This window comes from Parambassis ranga, chromosome 8, assembly GCF_900634625.1.
Source record: "Parambassis ranga chromosome 8, fParRan2.1, whole genome shotgun sequence".
Classification (NCBI taxonomy): Eukaryota; Metazoa; Chordata; class Actinopteri; family Ambassidae; genus Parambassis; species Parambassis ranga.
Window position 1 is genome coordinate 14,992,532 of NC_041029.1, and position 17,921 is coordinate 15,010,452.

Sequence of the window (17,921 nt, forward strand, 5' to 3'; positions counted from 1 at the left end):
GTCATTGTTTTTGGACCGAAACATCTCAGAACTAGTTTATCAGATAATACTTTCTCTCTGGATGGAATTACTCTGGCCTCCAGTACGACTGTGAGGAACCTTGGAGTTATCTTTGATCAAGACATGTCGTTTGTCTCTCATATTAAGCAGGTCTCCAAGACCGCTTTCTTTCACCTGCGTAATATTACTAAGATCAGGAGCATCCTCTCTCAGAGTGATGCTGAAAAGCTCATCCATGCTTTTGTCACTTCAAGACTGGACTACTGCAACTCTTTATTGTCAGGATGTCCACATTACTCCATCAACAGTCTGCAGCTGATCCAGAACGCAGCAGCTAGAGTTCTGACAGGAAGCAGCCAAAGGGATCACATCTATCAGAATGTGTTGAATGATAACATTCTTCAGACATGTTAACTTTCATTGTTTACATCACGGCTGAATCAGAACAATGAAGAATAAAACAAGCTGATTAAATGAGGTCAATATAACACAGGTCAAATACAACAAGATATTATCTGATAATGTGTTTTTATTGTGTTTATCATGTTTCAACTTAAAATAGATTTAACAGATATTTGATTTTATAACATAAGGAACCTTCTATTAATAGGATAAAATGAAACAGAAATTACATGTCTGACATCACATATCTTAAAACAGTCCACATAGGATTCTTAGTAATTGTTAAATTATATTCCCTGAAAATACTTTGGTTTAGTAAAAAAAAAAAAAAACTAAGAAAAATCACTTCTGGTCGTTTTTGAAATTCTCACTGACAAACTTCACTCATTGATACTCTGACTCAGTGAACAAATGTTTTCTGATGTCAGACTGATCAACTGTGGTTTGATTCAACTGTTCAAATATGATCAATAAATCAGTGGCTGTGTATTGTTTTGTTTTTTTCATTTTTATCTTAATGTATGACGACATGATCAATCAGTTATAATTGTGCTGGTTCACTCACAGTTTGTACATTTCATCCAGACTTTGAATAGCTTCTTCTTTTGTGTGTTTTCTCCACTCACTGGGAATTTCACCTTTGTCATAAAATTTGTGGTCATAGAATTCTTCCAGTTCTGTTTGGAATCGACACACAAACCACGTCCAGTATTTCAGTTTAGACTCATCAGGGGTAATTCTCCAGTTTTCATACCCTCCCTCCAGCTGTTCTGTACATTTTATAACGAACAGTGTGTTCTGAATCAGGCTCAGGGTAAAAACTTCTATCACTTGCAACTTTTGTTGTGCAGAAATCTACACTCATTATATCTGTGTGTCTGTAGTACCAACCTCTGACTGAACCAGATCGATGAAAGGGGACACTGTGGTCTTCAGGACTGTGATCTTTCAGGGTGTTGGTGCGAACAGCTGCACAGAATGGACATGTTTCCCAGCAGCAGTTACACAGCTGATCAATGAGGATTTGATCAGGACTCTGCCTGAAATCCTTCAGTTTAGTCAGTGAGAGGTGGCTCACCTCCTCCATGATGGGTTTAAGACCTTTCTCTATCTGCTCTTTAAGGAAGTCAAACTTTTCGATGTCTCTGAAGTTCTGACAACTGATGGTACCAAGAGTCAGATTTTCTTTCAGCAAAGTGGAAAATTCTTCCACCCACATGTCTGTGCCTCCTTTCTGGGTTTTGACTTTTTCTGTTGCAGTAAATAAAGCTCTGCTGATGACGTTTTTGATGTCATCAACATTCTTCTTGAGTATATCCAGAACTTTACCTTTGATTTCTCTGAGGATGTATTTCTTCACCTCTTCTTTTATGAAGGTCTCCACATAATTCTTTGGATGTTGGATGTAGGAGATAAAGGTTTTAAAATCCTCTTTCTCTGCGAGTGACTTCAACACATGTTTCTCCAAGTCCAACCTGTTCCCACTGAATGCTGGGAAACTGCACTTCATCTCTCCAGCCACATCAATTGCAGTCTTGTTACAGACAGCTTCAATGCTGGAAACTCTCAGTTTCTCACAGATCATTTCTCCAAACACGACAGCAGAGGAGTTTCCTTTGCAGAAGCTTCTGGAGATGTTGTAATATTCTGTTTTCTTGCTGTTCAAGTAAGTGAGAGCATCGTTGTTATTTTTGTATGTCCTGTGAGACTGTGAGAGGAAACTCTCTGCTCTGTCAAAAACATACATGATGAGATCAACTCTAAACTCTGTCACTTTCTCTTGAACATGTTTGGCCACTTCCTTTAAGTAAGATGGACTGTAACCTCTTGTTGCTACAGGCTTGGTCTTAATCACAGAAAGGGACTGTTGCTCCACATCATTTATGAGAGATCTGATCTGTTTTTGGTCCTCAAACTGTAAAGATCTCTTTGAGCTAAACACTGTTTGTACAACTCTGACTGCAGCTTTGACCACATTTGTGTCTTGGTGTTTTCTGTGGATTATGTAACCAGAGTAATCTCTAACCTCTGATATCAGAAATACTTTATTGATCCCTGGGGGGAAATTGTTTTCGTTCCAGCTGCTCCATGTATACTCAAAAAGACAGAAATACTAATAAGGTAAAGTAGTGAGCGTAAAAAATAAAAATAAAAAATATATCTTTGTGTATCTACCACTGATTTTGGATTCATATATGAGAGACCATTCTATACCATGCCTTTGAAGGGTCAACATCTGGTCTTCTTTCAAGTTGTTGTCACTGATGGGTTTTGTATTTCCAGTTAGTTCAGTGACCCATTGACTCCAAACAGAGTCAAAGTGCTTTTTCAGCTCCTCTTCATCTGTTGCTTTGTCTTTTAACTGGTGAGCGAGCTCTTTGCTTTTTTTGCAGCAGTTTGTTCTCAAACTCTGTTTTCTTCTCATCCATCTTTTTTCGAGCATTTTTCTGCTCGATAACTTCATCCAGTTTTCTTTTCACTTCTTTCACCTGTTCTTCATGAAACTCCTTAATTTGGGTTTCAAATCGGCCTCGCCACTGAACCAAGATTTCTTTGTCACTGTTCTCCTCAAAGTACTTTTTCATGTCTGTTTTGATGTTTTCATATGTTTCTCTCATTTCTTGATAAAGGTCACTGAGATTAACCCTCTTTTGTTTTCCATTTTCAATGCTGGTATGATGCTGGTTTTCAACAGTCAGCATGTGGCTCCTCAGGGTCCAGGTCCAGTTTCCATACTGGACCTCCAGTTTTCTGTATGTTACAATTTCCAGTGTGTTTTTGAAGCTGAAAACAAAGTGTTCATTCATCAGGGCGTTCCACAGGTCCTGGATTTTGCTTTTGAAATGTGAGAGATGGATTCCATCAGACTGTGAAGCCTTAGACAGGATGATGTTCTTCAGTTCTTGGACACTCTCACTGTAACCTGGATTTGGAGGTGCCATCGGTGGACTTCCCTCCCATAACTGAGCAAAGTATTTAACGTCTGTTTGCACATCAAATTTAATGATGTCACTGAAGCACTCTGCATCACAGGCCTCCTCTTTTGCTGCGAGTTTAGCCATCTGGTCCAGTTTTTCCTGCAGCTGTCTCCTTCCATCTATGTTTTTCTCTGCAGCTGTGATATCTGTCACATTCTGGTGAACAAACACACAACTTGGAGAAAGTTTCACTTTCTTCATCCTCATGAAAGCCTGAACGACAACCTGCAGAACATCCTGCATCTCAGCTGGATTCTTACCAAAGATGTTGATCAGCGTCAAGTTTGCCAGACCAACAACAAATGTTGCCAGTTCATTGTCGTGGTGTAGAGTGGTGTTACCTGCCAACTCCAGAGCACGCAGCCCTTCAGTGTCCACCACTAGAATGTAGTCAAACTTGAAGTTTTTCTTGGTTTCTTCTGAGACTTTGACCAGCTGCATGAAGGCCCCTCTGGTGCACCTGCCAGCACTCACTGCAAACTGCAGACCAAACATGGCATTCAGCATGGTTGACTTTCCACTGCTTTGTACACCCAAAACTGACAACACAAAAACTCTCTGGTCTCCCAGTTTCGTGATGACTTCATCTAACAGACTAGAGATCCATGTTAAAGGAACGTGGCCTGCATCGCCATCCATCAGCTCCATCATGTGTCCTGATATCATCAGATCTGCAGCCAGATCAGGGTATTTAGACCAGTCAGGTTGTCTGCTGGTTGTTTGTCTCCCCTCAGATATATGGGCTTCAAAGATCTGTCCCATTTCTCTAAAGATGTGCTCCAAGCCAAAGGTGGTCGGCTGCAGTTCCTTTTGTTTATTCATGAACTCATCAGATTTGTCATGTTTGTTCTTCAGATTCAAGACTGGAGACCGGGTTTTATTATAGCTTTGTAGAATTGAAGAGAGATTATCTGTGGAGAGATCATCTATGAAGATCTGAGTCCATTTCAGGAAGTACTCTTTCTCCTCTGATGACAAAGACAAGAGACTTTCAGTGAATGACTTCATCAGTTTACTACAGCAAGCAGTGCGTTGGTTTTGACGGATTTGTTTCAGTTCTTCTTGCTTCTGACTTTTTTCTTTCTTAATCGTTCCTCTGAGGTGATACAGTTCTTTCTTTATTCTGCTCCACTCATGCCACAGTTGGCCTTGACAGAGGAGAAAGAAGTCTTTGATCTTTGAAATATCCTTCCCTTGAAGCAACTTTAATATTTTCATTGCAGCCTCTTTCCCTTTTTGGCAGACTGAGTCATTTTCATCCACTCTAATTCCAGAGACATCTGCCATAGATTCAAGCTGGAAGGATGAATGTGGTCCAGACAAAATCTTTCTAAGAATTCCTTTCAGTTTTCCAGATATATCTGGTTGGGTTCTTTCTCTCAAACCCATTTTGTATTTTCCTGGTTTGACCTGAACTGCATCACAGTCATCACCAGCAATAAGAATGATGAGTGGCTTTGTGGATTTGAAAAGTTTTGTGATGACTGCAGCACTTCTGTGGCTTTTTTCCAGAGTTGGTACAAGAACAACATTAACTGAAGATTTTTCAGTCAGTATTTCTCGCTGTTTTTCATTCAGCAGAGCATCTCCATGAAGATTACAGAAGGCAGTGCAGTCAGTGAAGGAATCATCAGGTTTTCCAGCAGGGCAGTACCAGGCGATCTCTGCTACACCATCCATCAGGTGATGAGTTTTGGTGCTACCTGGGCAGTTTCTGTGGAAGAAGGTGCTGTGACGGTCGTTGATCAAGGAGTTCATGAGCTGAGATTTAGACATAGACGGTGAACCCAGATGGAAACATGACACCATGGGTGTCTGAGCTTTGTAGATGGGCATACTCTTCATGGTGACAGATTTTGGATCATCTTGGATGTGCCTTATCTTCCATGTTTTCATGATCTGTCTGAATGTCCACAGAGGACATGTGAGTTCCTTTGTGAGTGGGTCAGGAACAACAAGAGGTAAGGCATACTGACACTGTGAGAGTTTTGTGATCATTTGCTGCTTCAGGAAGCTGTCTGAGCAGTGAAATACTGCCATTTGAACATCCAGTGGATGCACAAGATTCAGTTCAAATTGATCAGAGGCTTCAGTGGTGCTAAACAGAGCATCAAAGTCATCTGTGTCATCACTGTCAGACTCTGAATAAGACTGTGAGATACATGCATCAGGACTTTCTCTTCTTACAGGAATATATCTGGCTCTGTAGTCTAACCCCATTAACCTGTGAAGAAAAGTGTGAGCTATGTCCTTCTCAGATGTATCATGACTCTGTTTCATAGGTGGAGTAATTTTAAGAAAGTCTGCTGGTGACATCTTCTGTTGATATTGTTCTTGAAGATGAAGTATGCCGAGCAGAGTTTCCATTTTTCTTTGACGGTCTGTCTTTCCGTTGTTCTCAGGTTTAAAATATATAAGATATTCCTTTGAGCTGCTGAGGTTTTCCTGGCTTTGACAAACCGAACGATCCATATTGAAGGTACCTGCAGAACAGCAAAGATTTCCCATATCACCAAATAACATACACTCAACAAAAATATAAATGCAACACTTTTGTTTTTGCTCCCATGTTTCATGAGATGGACTTGAAGATCTAAACTTCATTCCAGATACACAATATTACCATTCCTCTCAAACATTGTTCACAAATCTGTCTAAATGTGTGATAGTGAGCACTTCTGCTTTGCTGAGATAATCCATCCCACCTCACAGGTGTGCCACATCAAGATGCTGATCTGACATCATGATTAGTGCACAGGTGTACCTCAAACTGCCCACAATAAAAGGCCACCCTGAAATGTGCATTTTGTTTCTGCTTTATTGGCGGTCTGGGGACACAATAAAGCAGAAACAAAATGCACATTTCAGGGTGGCGGTCTGGGGACACAATAAAGCAGAAACAAAATGCACATTTCAGGGTGGCCTTTTATTGTGGGCAGTTTAAGGTACACCTGTGCACTAATCATGATGTCAGATCAGCATCTTGATGTGGCACACCTGTGAGGTGGGATGGATTATCTCAGCAAAGCAGAAGTGCTCACTATCACACATTTAGACAGATTTGTGAACAATGTTTGAGAGGAATGGTAATATTGTGTATCTGGAATGAAGTTTAGATCTTCAAGTCCATCTCATGAAACATGGGAGCAAAAACAAAAGTGTTGCGTTTATATTTTTGTTGAGTGTATGAATGTGCAGTATGGAAAAAGTACAGTACCTTTCATATAAGATGGATAACAATCTATGGAATAATATGGTATGAAATATAAGTGTAAATTCATTAGCTATACCACATCTTAATGAAGGGTTCTTCTAGTTGGTTCATCTTAACCAACTTCTTTCTGCAAAGAGTCTCAAAGTCTGCAGAAACTATTACTGGCTGCCTTCGCCCTCTCTGGACGAACTGACACCTCAGTAAAGAACATCATGGGCTCATCTGACCTGGGCCACCACCTCTTTGAGTGCACCATCAAACTCAACACAGTTTTCTTACAGCCATTACCACGTTAAACAAACGTAGTCTAATGTTTCCATCTGTACACATTGCTCTACTCAAAGAATTCTGACAGGAAATTACCTGTGTGCACCTACAGTTTTATCTTTTTATGGTATTTAAGTTGTGTTGTGTCTGAAATGCCCTATGTATAGATGCACAGACAGCTAAGGTAATTTTGTTGTGCGCATCATGCTATGAATGCTTCTTATTGTTATGCGTTTTTATGTACGCACCAATCACTAAGGCAAATTCCTATAATTTTACTATAAATTAGTAATGCGAAACCTCTTTACTTACATGGCAATAAACACGAGTCTGATTCTGACAGCTTCTGATTTATGGTCGTCATGTGGAATGGTTTTCAGTTACCAGGTGAGCTTTATAAAAAGTGTTTAGATTTAGAAAATATACAAAAATACCACCTGCAGGACCGGTCTCTCCATAACCAAGCCACTACTTCTCATCTCATTTCAGAACATTAAGGACATCAATATAGACAGGCTCTTCTCCAGTATTGACAGTATTGTTGTCATCTTGAGCCTCTCTATAAAAACTGCCTTAATGAAGGTAAGACCAAGTCATTGTTCTCTCTCCTCAACAAAATTCTCCAACCTAGATTCCCCACCCCCACATCTGTACTCAACTGACACCTTAATGTTGTTTTTCAATGATAAAAATCACAAAATCCATCAATCCTAAATATTTCACCTCTCTGCTCCTCTTCTTCTGTAACTTCAATATCCTCTGCCCCATTTCTAATCTACTCTTTATCGCCAAACTACTTGAGACAATAGTTGCCAACTAAACTTCCATCTAATTCAAACTAGCCTCTAAGAATAATTCCAGTCCATTTTCTGGCCCTGCATTAATACAGAACCTGTGACCTCCTCCTGGCAGCTGACTGTTCACTGACTAGCCTCATCCTCCTTGACCTGAATGCGGTCTTTGACACCAATTTTACAACCCACCTCTGGCCCTCCTCAGTCACTTCAGGTGTGCCCCATGTAGGGCTCTGTCTTTGGGCCCCTCCTCTTCATCACATACATCCTTCACTTTGGCAATATTTTCTGTCAATACAATATTCGTCTCAACCTGTGTAGCAAACCAAATTCCACTTGCCCACCTGTCCTGTCTCACTAGCGGCCTATCTAAAATAAAGTCATGGTTCACCTCACACTTTCTAAAGTTAAACAGTGATAAAACATAAATCCTCCTTATTAACTCATTGTCATTTCAATCCCATGTTGATACTATTATCTGGTCTACATATTTGTATGTATACTCAATATTAATCATCTATTATTAAAAACACTGCAGAGAATTGTAGCATTAATACAAAAGAACATATATTTTGTATTTTTTGGTTTGTATTTCATATTTTTTAGCTTTGTCCATTTTAATATAAGAAACATTTAAAGTACTCTAGAAAATGTTGATGAATATTCTGTCATCCAGGTCATAATAATACGTAGAGAAGATTGAAGCAAGGCATCTGGACTTGTAGAGTTTTCTTGAAGAGTTTTCTTTTGCTGCTCATCCAAGCAGCTTAATCAGTCTAAAGCTGGATCCATACTCCGCGAGACAAAGACATTTTCCCCCCCTGCAGACGTTACGCCCACAAAATGACGTCATTTTTTGTCTCTGACCGCCCGCTGATCCGCACTTTTGTGCACAGGGTCCGGGCCGAACTTTGTCTTTCAAGGCTGTGCGGCAACCATGCTGTGATTGGTCGGAATTTATTGTGGGCGTGATGAAAGTGGAGAAGCGCAAGAGCCTCTCCAGGTATATAGGTAGGTGTATAAACAGCGCTGATTCAACAGATTTAGATAAGACCATACTGGTTTGCATGATGAGCAATAAAAGAAAGAAAGAAAGGCAAGTCAGGGTGATTTGTCACCAATAACTCCAGACAGCCATTCACACATACCAGATGGTGACTGTTATTACCATTCTATATACTCCTACATACCCGGGCATAATAGGCTCGTTAACAATGTCTGTATATCTTTGCTATTGTTACTTTTAATGTCGCATCTTCACAGCTCATCACCGGACAGTTTGAAGTATCGCAGGCACATTGGAACACAGTAGATGTGCAAATGTGGTCATAAAGGCACAAACACTGAATCTTTGCTATTGTTACTTTTAATGTCGCATTTTCACAACTCATCGCCGGACATCTCACGCTGTTGCAGGCACCCTCTCTGTATAATGCCCTCTTGCCATGGCACAAGTCCTTGTGGTGTGTAAAAAAACTCAGTAAAGTCTTTCCTTATAGTTTAGTGGGCGGGCCGTATGAGGAGTTCTGCACACACGCGTCTCGCGGAGTATGGTACCTCAGTGCGGAAAAGACCTTTTTTTTTTATCTCTTACCACCCGTGGAGCGCGTTCTCCGCTCTTTGTCTCGCGGAGTATGGATCCAGCTTAACTCTTGGTGGGGAAAATGGTTTATATGTGGTGGAAGACCTCAGTGGGTGGGTCTGTAACAAACTGACAAACAATGGCACCAATTGCCTCATACTTACCTGTGTTGGTCTGACTTACTGTGTCTGGTGTGGCTAACGACTATGAAACTGCCGGAGGGGGACTGGTTGACAGCCCTTTGTTCTTACTGTGAGTATGTGCAAACTTCCTGGGAATGGATGGAATCACTGCATTGTATGTGGTAGAAAGATGATGTCTGAGGCCACCACCTCTGTTAAGGGAAGGTTTTTCCAGCTTAACATAGATGGCTTCCTTGACTCCTCTTTAAAACCACCTTTCCTCCCTGTCTAAAATGTGAACATTGTTGTCCTTAGAGTGTCCTTTCTCTTTGAGGTGGAGGGGAACAGCTGTGTCTTGTCCTGAGGAGGTGGCTCTCCTGTGCTGAGCCATTCTTCTGTGGAGTGGTTGTTTAGTTTCTCCAATGTACAGATCGGAGCATTCCTCACTGCACTGGACTGCAGATATCATATTGCTGTGTTTCTCCCTGGTTGGCTGAGCAGTGAAGTATCTTCAAGAAAACTCTAAAAGTCCAGATGCCTTGCTTCAACCTTCTGAATACTCTAGAAACTGAAAAGTCAAATCCATAGAGCTGAATTTAAACTGCAGTAGGACCCACCTGTCCTGCTGCTTTTCTCTTTGTGGGATTTGTGGTCCAGGTCTTCCTGCTGCTCTTCAATGCAGGGTGTCCGCGGGGTCTTAAAAAGTATTAAAAGTTGATAAATCAATTGTGGGAAAATTAAGGCCCCTAAAAAGTATTGAAACATCTTAATCACCATTTCATGAGGTATTAAATTTTATTGTTATCCAAGCTTTGACTCCAAAAGCGTGACGGTGGCGTACTCGTCGCCTTGGGGCCACACAATCACGGGTCACCTGGTAGTGAATGTTTTCTTGCACACTTTGCAAGAAAACAATAAGCGTAGCATCGATGGGAATAAATGCAGTAAAGGTATGCAAAGTAGATGATTTAAAGATGTGAAAGTTCAGACTAAGTAATCTGCAGCATTAATTAATGGTGTCTTTCTAACTGTTGTGATAAGACATGCAATTTTACTGTCATCATATCACTATTGAGAGAAATCTTGTTTTTCTCAAATTCCAAAATATATCTAATTATATAGGTTTATATAATGATGTATTTCAGTATGGTTAGTATAATTATACTTTTGTGATAACTGTTGAAGGATCTTTATTCTTCTTATTTAGGCTACATGCAGGTGTTAGACTTTTATAAAATTATCTTAATTATGTTATTTCACCTACATGATTCACAAAGACCTGTGGCTGGCACGAGGAGCATCGCTGACATGATTGTGAAGGTATAATTAAATTAAAAGTTATACAGTTCTGCACTTTTGTTTGCAGCTTGATTTACTTAAAACATTTTTCTTGTGTATTATTATTCTGCTAACCACAATCAACTAATTAAGGCAAAAAAGAATTATTCTATGATAATTAAATTTAAAGTAAAAGTATTGGTATTGGTATATCGGCGATACTGGCCCTGTATTTACTTGGTATGAGATCAATACTGAAATTTTCACTATCACCTACCCCTACTGCAGGCCTCTCAAGTCTGACGCATTGAGAGTGAGACAGGAATTTCAACAGGTTCACAAATACACAAGTCAAAGGTGACCTATTAGTGACCTATCAACCAATCAGAAAATAGAATTCAAATTCAAGTACTTTCAAGGACCATTTTTCTAGAATTTTAAGCACCTAGCAGCAATGGTACATTACACAATCTGATTTGACACTTTTTATTGGATCAAGAGATGGTATAACGCCATAAACAGCAAGAAGTGCTTTGCAATGTCACTGTCTGGAAACATGGTCCCCTCTGTTGTCACATGATTTGTAGTAATACTGGTGGCTTACAACTTTTGTTGTTCGACATTTTCGTGCTTTAAGTATCAGATTAGACCTGGTTTTATGGTGCTGCTGGTCTTCCTGGTCTTCCTGGTTGTCAGATGTGGATTAGAGGGGCAACTCCACTGGCTGCTTCTACCATCACACTGTCACTGTCTACATAGTCCCTGATGTGTATGTTTCTGTGCTGTTTAGTGAAGTAATAATTGCTGGAAATAATTGTGTACATCAGGACTTGGATTCCCATTAGTTCTTGATGCCCCTTTTCTAAACAACATCAAAAATAGAAGGGAAATGTTTTTTTTTTTTTTTAAATATCAATAATATCATCAAGAAAGATGCTAAATATGTCAAGGGGTGGCTCGGATGAGAGGAAGTCAACATTTCAAAATAAGAACTAACTAATAATTAATAACTAACAAATAGTGGAGACCTGACAAAAAACATGCATGTCAAGTAGATGTTATTACTGACTGCTGTTTTTAATCTCTATGATATTAACATGAAATGAAAGCCAAGTAAGATCTAATTTCTCCCTTAAGACTGACCACAGAAGCTGTCTAACAGTCTTCAATAGAACAACTGCTATTTTTCTCCCTACATTAGTTTGATCTTATCATTGGAAATAATTCATATGTATTTAAATGTGTGTATGTAACAGCTATGTAACATCAGTTTTTTACATAAAGCCTCCAATACACTGTGCGATTTTGGGGAAGTCTGTGTTTAACACCAACTCACACAGTATGAATAAAACGCATGTAATGTCAAGTCAAAGCTCACGATGTGCTCACACTGTACGGTGTGATGATCAGCTGTGACATCACTGCTCACTCTACTCACACTACTTCAGGTGCTCAGGTTGATCACGCTGAACCTGAAATTAATAGGGCTGTAATCTCCTGGTCGACTGGTTGATTTATTGGTCGACACGTTCTGGCTCAACCAAAATTCTGATTGTTCGACTTTTTGTAGCGTAATTTAGACTACAGACAGATAGATTGAAGAGTACCCGGCTGGTGGTTTTCTGAATATTTACAGACTCAGAAACTCCTTTGTCCCCTGATCCATCAAACTCTCTGCTTTTGGCTGTTACAACACACATGCAATAATTTATATGTGCAATAATCCATCTGTACTATCTATGCTGGTGTGCAATGTTTGTACATAATTCCTCTTATCTTTTATTTTTTACTGTACTATATTCTACTTTATTTTATTTAACTCTTGCTCGGTGTTGTATTGCTGCTGGTACACAAATTTCCCTGAGGGACCTTCCCAAAGGGATTTCTATTCTATTCTATTCTATTCTATTCTATTCTATGTTGTCTAGTTGTGCATTGGGCTAATGTTATTATAAATTTTGAATTTCACTAAGTTGCTAACTTTATGGTTAATTAGGTTAAACTGGCTGAGCTTAACTGAGCTTCCCCTATTTTTTAAGCAATGACAGCATTCTACATGGTGCCTCAAGTATTTAGCTCTACAGCTGTTAGCATGAAATAATTAGCATTATTGTGTGTGATTTTCAACTACTTGCCTTTCACTAAGTGGAGAAAGCAGATTGTCTCTTGTGGACAGCTGCAGCAGCTCCTTTCAACAGACTTTGAAGGATGTTTTGGGGGGATTTAGTCCTTGTTTGATCTGTAGTTTATAATGTGTATTTGCTAGCCAACTCATATTCAAACAGGAGCATTCATGTAGGTACACTGAGGGCGGTGTTTTTGGTGGAGGGGGCGGCGTCACACATGGCTGATGTCAGCCACGCAAAGGCCAAGAGAGCGGGTTCAGGCCCTTGGACTCATTTTAGTGGTTCTATTTCATTTTCTGAAATGCAAACTATTAGATAGTTACTACCGGTAAGTTAGATAGCGGGTTGACTAATACTGTTCCACTTTCAAGCATTTTTAAGCACTTTGTGCAAAATTCAAACACTTTTCCACCTTAAAAAACCCAACATTAAAATTCAAGCATTATAAAGGATTTCAAGCACCCGTAGGAACCCTGAAATTCAGACAGTTCAGTTCTAAGACATTAGGAGGATTCTCTGTAGTAGCACTGAGAAGAAGTACTGTAGAATATAGATCTGTTTGTAAGATGATGACTGATAATGGTGAAAGAATCTTTGCATTACCTTGGTGTCAGCTGTGCTCTCCTTCAACCGGACTGAAGGTCATGTAACAGAAATCAAAATAATATTTAATATACAACACAATATTTGGTAGACAAACTATTGTTATTTCCACAAACATTATCGTCAGTTACCTTTTTCCATTTGTCAGATTTGGTTTCAGGTTTCTCCCCCTCCAGCTGCTGTGGTGTCACTGCCTCTCTCTTCCATCTTATCTGATCCTGATCTTTACAATTATAGAACATTTAATGTACACAACACACTGCTGAATATGCTACATGAAAAACATGTTTTGACAAGCAACATGAATAATTTTGTATTATGAATTAACACACAGAAATGTTTACAAATTTGTCTTTGTCTTGTCTGTCCAGTATGATCTCAGGACACACAACAGTCAGTAACTTCATGGCTATGTTGGAAACATGCTGGATGTATTTGTGTACACCTGACATTAAATACAATTGAGGCTTAACAGGGTATTTGACCAAATACACAAATTCAAGGAACAAGCAGAGAAAATGTCAAGGCTGTCCAGACATTCCACACTTTGACAATGAATACCATAGACGTAAAAGAGCAGTTCCTAAACAACAGGCTGACTGTAGTAAGACTGAGAGACTTTTGTTCCTTTTTAGAAGGAACAGAACATGAGCATACAACTGTTAACAAGAAGCCAACAGATTGGATTAGAGGGACATGCTGTTTCTTGTATGTTACAACTGTGTGCAGTTATCAACAAACATCTTCTAACAGGCTATCATGACACCTTACTGTCTCTGGAATATCTAGCTGGTGTTTAAATACCTGTCATGCTCCATACTGAGTCATGTTTACCCTCTGCAATTATGTGAGTGAAGTTTCCTTTTAATTCCATTGAGATTAATTCTGACTGTATACGTCTTTGTACAGTGGAGCATTCCTGCCTGCAGAGTTGTAAAGGAAGCTTACAGACTTTTAAGAGATTTAATAACATCTAGACATGCCCTGCTGCCTTTTTGTTTATTTTTACTTCATTTATATAAGGTTGTCATAACTCTACTCTGCAGCCTGCAAAGCTCTTTGTCTGCGATGTTCAAAGATTTTGTCAGTCTGCTCTTAAGAAATCATGCCTGTTTCACACGGTGTGGCTGAGGCACCTCCGCCATTTTGACCCTTCACCATAACACAGGAAGTCTCACACATACGTCACCCAATGTGAATGAAACTTGTCTGTCTGAACAGATTAATATGTTAATATGATGATACAGTCATCCTAGTGGGAGGAGGACATCTTTGGACATATCTGTAATGCTGTACTTCTCTGAGGGCAGATGAAGGACAAACACACACACACGGACACAGGTTGAAGACGATTTGCTGCTGAACGTCAGCAGAAACAGTTTAGTGAAGATGTTTGAAGCACGGGAGCAGGATTATGTTGCTATTCGGGATTTTACGGTTTTGCTTGTTTACCTGAAAGAGTGATGATGACAAACCGGTAATGTTCAGAGAGGTGGGCGCGTACCTGCTCATAACACGAAAAAGTGTCTTACCTCCTCTAACAGAATGAAAAGGTTCTAATAGCTGAATATCAGCTTTAGAAAGAGAGGAGACACAGGAGAACTAGGGGTGGACGAATAGATCTAAATATCGATAGTATCGATACCAAAGTTAGGATCAGTAATTACTCGATACTAGCGTGATGAGATCGATATTTCTTTGGAAGTTTCTCTTCATACCTTCAGCAACTTTACTCGTATTTACTCGCGGTGCACAGCGCTCCTCTGTCACTCTGCTCAGTGCGCAGGCGCACTCTGCCCTTCCCCCTCCTTCTCCACTCTGCCTGAGCAGACGGAGCTCCTTAAGAGGAAGAGAGGAAGAGGAGTGCTGTTTGGAGTTATTTCACAGCGACAGACGTAGAAGAAGAAACTGCTACTGTGAGGTGTGCAGGAAAGCGACCTGCCACTGTGGAAACACAACTGGTTTCACAAACATAAAGCAGCAGAGCCCAAAGACCTCGAGCTGCAGAGTAAACAGAGGGAGGAGGAAGAGGCAGATCCCCAGACACGAAGCACAGACAGAGGTGACTAACAGAGGCTTTACTGCAAGAACATGAATATCCAGATAGAGGGTTTAAAGAAGTGAAGAAGTTCAGACTGAGTAATCTGCAGCATGAATTAATGGTGTCTTTGTGAGTGCAGTGATAAGACATGCAGTTTTAGCAGAATGACTCAACTGTCATCACCAGCTGAAATAAATCATGTTTTTCTCAAATTCCAAAATATGTCTAATAATATAATTATATAGGTTTATATAATGATATGTATTTCAGTATGGTTAATATAATTATGCTTTTGTGATAACTGTTGAAGGATCTTTATTCTTCAAAAAAAGAATTATTCTATGATCATGAAATTTCAAAGTAAAAGTATCGGTATTGGTATCGGCGATACTGGCCCTGTATTTACTTGGTATCGGATCGATACTGAAATTTTCAGTAGGTCCATCGCCCACCCGTAAGGAGAACCTGAGGCACAGAGTGGAGGAGGAGAGGATGAAGACAATACTGTACAATAGAAATGTGTTAAAGAAAACAACATATAAATCTGTATCACAAATATTAAAGATGTATATACTTTTTATATTTTTTTAATACACGGGGCAGATAAGTGAAGAGTGACAGCCAGAGAGAGAGAGAGAGAAAATATAGAAATAAGGAACACTATACTAACTGGAAACTTCAGTATGGATTTCTGACATGCAGACTTGTTGACTAGTTTGCTCATAATTTCAGTTGTGTTCATTGAACATGGTCCAAATTCATTTTAAGATGACATGTGATCATTTAGCCTGTTCATATTTCCTGTAATGGAGATCAATTTTTGGACCTCAGTATGTCTAAAACTCTGGCTACGGCCCTGCTAGGCCTGTCAGATAAACAGGTGTAACTGCAGATGATAAGAGAAGGTGAAGACACACAAACAAGAAACAAGCAAAATACAGTGTTAACTGTGATGTGGTGCAACTAACTTTTGTGCTGGTGCACCTAAGCAGAAAAATTAGATGCACCAGTGCAAAAAGTTAGTCTAGAGCCCTGATCAATCTCTCTTTTTTTTAAAATGATTTTGGTCTCTCCCCTCACTATTCAACATTGTTGTTAGTTACTACTTATTGTCCAAATCCCTATCAGGTGTATGTATGTAGCCTTAGAAAGGTATCAAGCATCTTATCATCCAACAGTTTTATTTAAATATGGGCTGATGTGGAGGGATGGTTCACATTGTGATTTCCTGTGTAATGCAAAGAAAACATTAATGAACTGTGTTTCCTCTTTAATGCCTAAACTTAACCATTTTTATGATAAAGCCAGCTGCGGTTAAAAAAAACAGTTAGCGGCACGAAAACGAAACTTAAAAATCCCCTCTGCACCCACAGTCCCAGGCGCTGTTGCACCTTTATTGGCCTCATGGTAAGAATGAGGACGACGATACATTTTAAATGTTCCGCTTAAGCAAACGTAAAACACTAACGTATGTCTGAAAATATGCCCATATGTGAATATGTTGTAACTGAAGCGTATGTGTGAGTTGTATCTGGCGGGTGGACTGTTCTATTCTGCTCTGAAAGATCGTTTAAGAGCGTTTTCTCGTGAGGATTTAAACCTGTGGCATTTGGTACAGTGATGGTCAAAACGGTGAAAAACAGTAGTTTTCCAGTAGAAAAACAAAACAAACTCACCCTATGTCGCCGTTTCCTCAGCACTAGTCTCCGCAGATGTGACTGTGGTGACACTAAAAGAGGAAGTGAAAGTTTATTTCACTGTGATCGTGGACTTGCACAAAGCAACAGATTTACGGGCTACACGGCTCAACACATTTATTTATGTCCTGAAACAAAGGGAAACAGACACAGTTGAAGTTCAAGATCTGACTTCTCCTCTGAGGAGGCTTCTTCCGCTCTGACTGCGAGCAGACTTCTGATGACTACAAGCCAAAAAGCCGAAGATATGCGGACATAGTCTATCAGTAATAATATCCATTTCTAGTTCATTGTTGACAGTTATTGATACCAGCAGAGCTCAGTGGCCTCTCTTCAGCACATACTGACATTTAGAACCTCTTTATGTAAAACACTATGTTGTATAACTAACCTTTTGTTGTGTGTTTCCTCAGCTCTGCCTGGTCTGTGTAGAAGAAGCTGCTGTCTCACAGCTCCTCCCATCCCTCCTCTGGTATCTGGGTCATTGCTACCATTCGGTGCCATTTGAGCTTGAAAACTTTTCCTCAGAAATGTCAAACTTTACTTCATTTAATCATTTAATGTGATGAAGGACAGTTTAAAATTAAAGAAAAGTACAGTGGTCCAACTCACAATTATGCGGTTTATCAATTTTTACCATTTTTTTTAAGATTGACGTAAGATTGATATACAAATATTATCCTAAAAAGTCTTGTTGTATTTTATGGTGCAATGTTTCATGAATGAAAGCATTTAAAATGTTTTAAAAACCAATTGGTGAGTAATATTATCTTTAAGACTACACTTTGATGGTAATTTTTTTGTATTTGTTAGACTT

At 39.5% G+C, this 17,921-nt stretch overlaps 1 pseudogene; it reads right to left on the bottom strand.

Moving 5' to 3' along the window:
• Positions 1 to 509: 509 nt before the first annotated feature.
• On the bottom strand, positions 510 to 17,564 carry LOC114440619 (interferon-induced very large GTPase 1-like; annotated as a pseudogene).
• Positions 17,565 to 17,921: the final 357 nt, after the last annotated feature.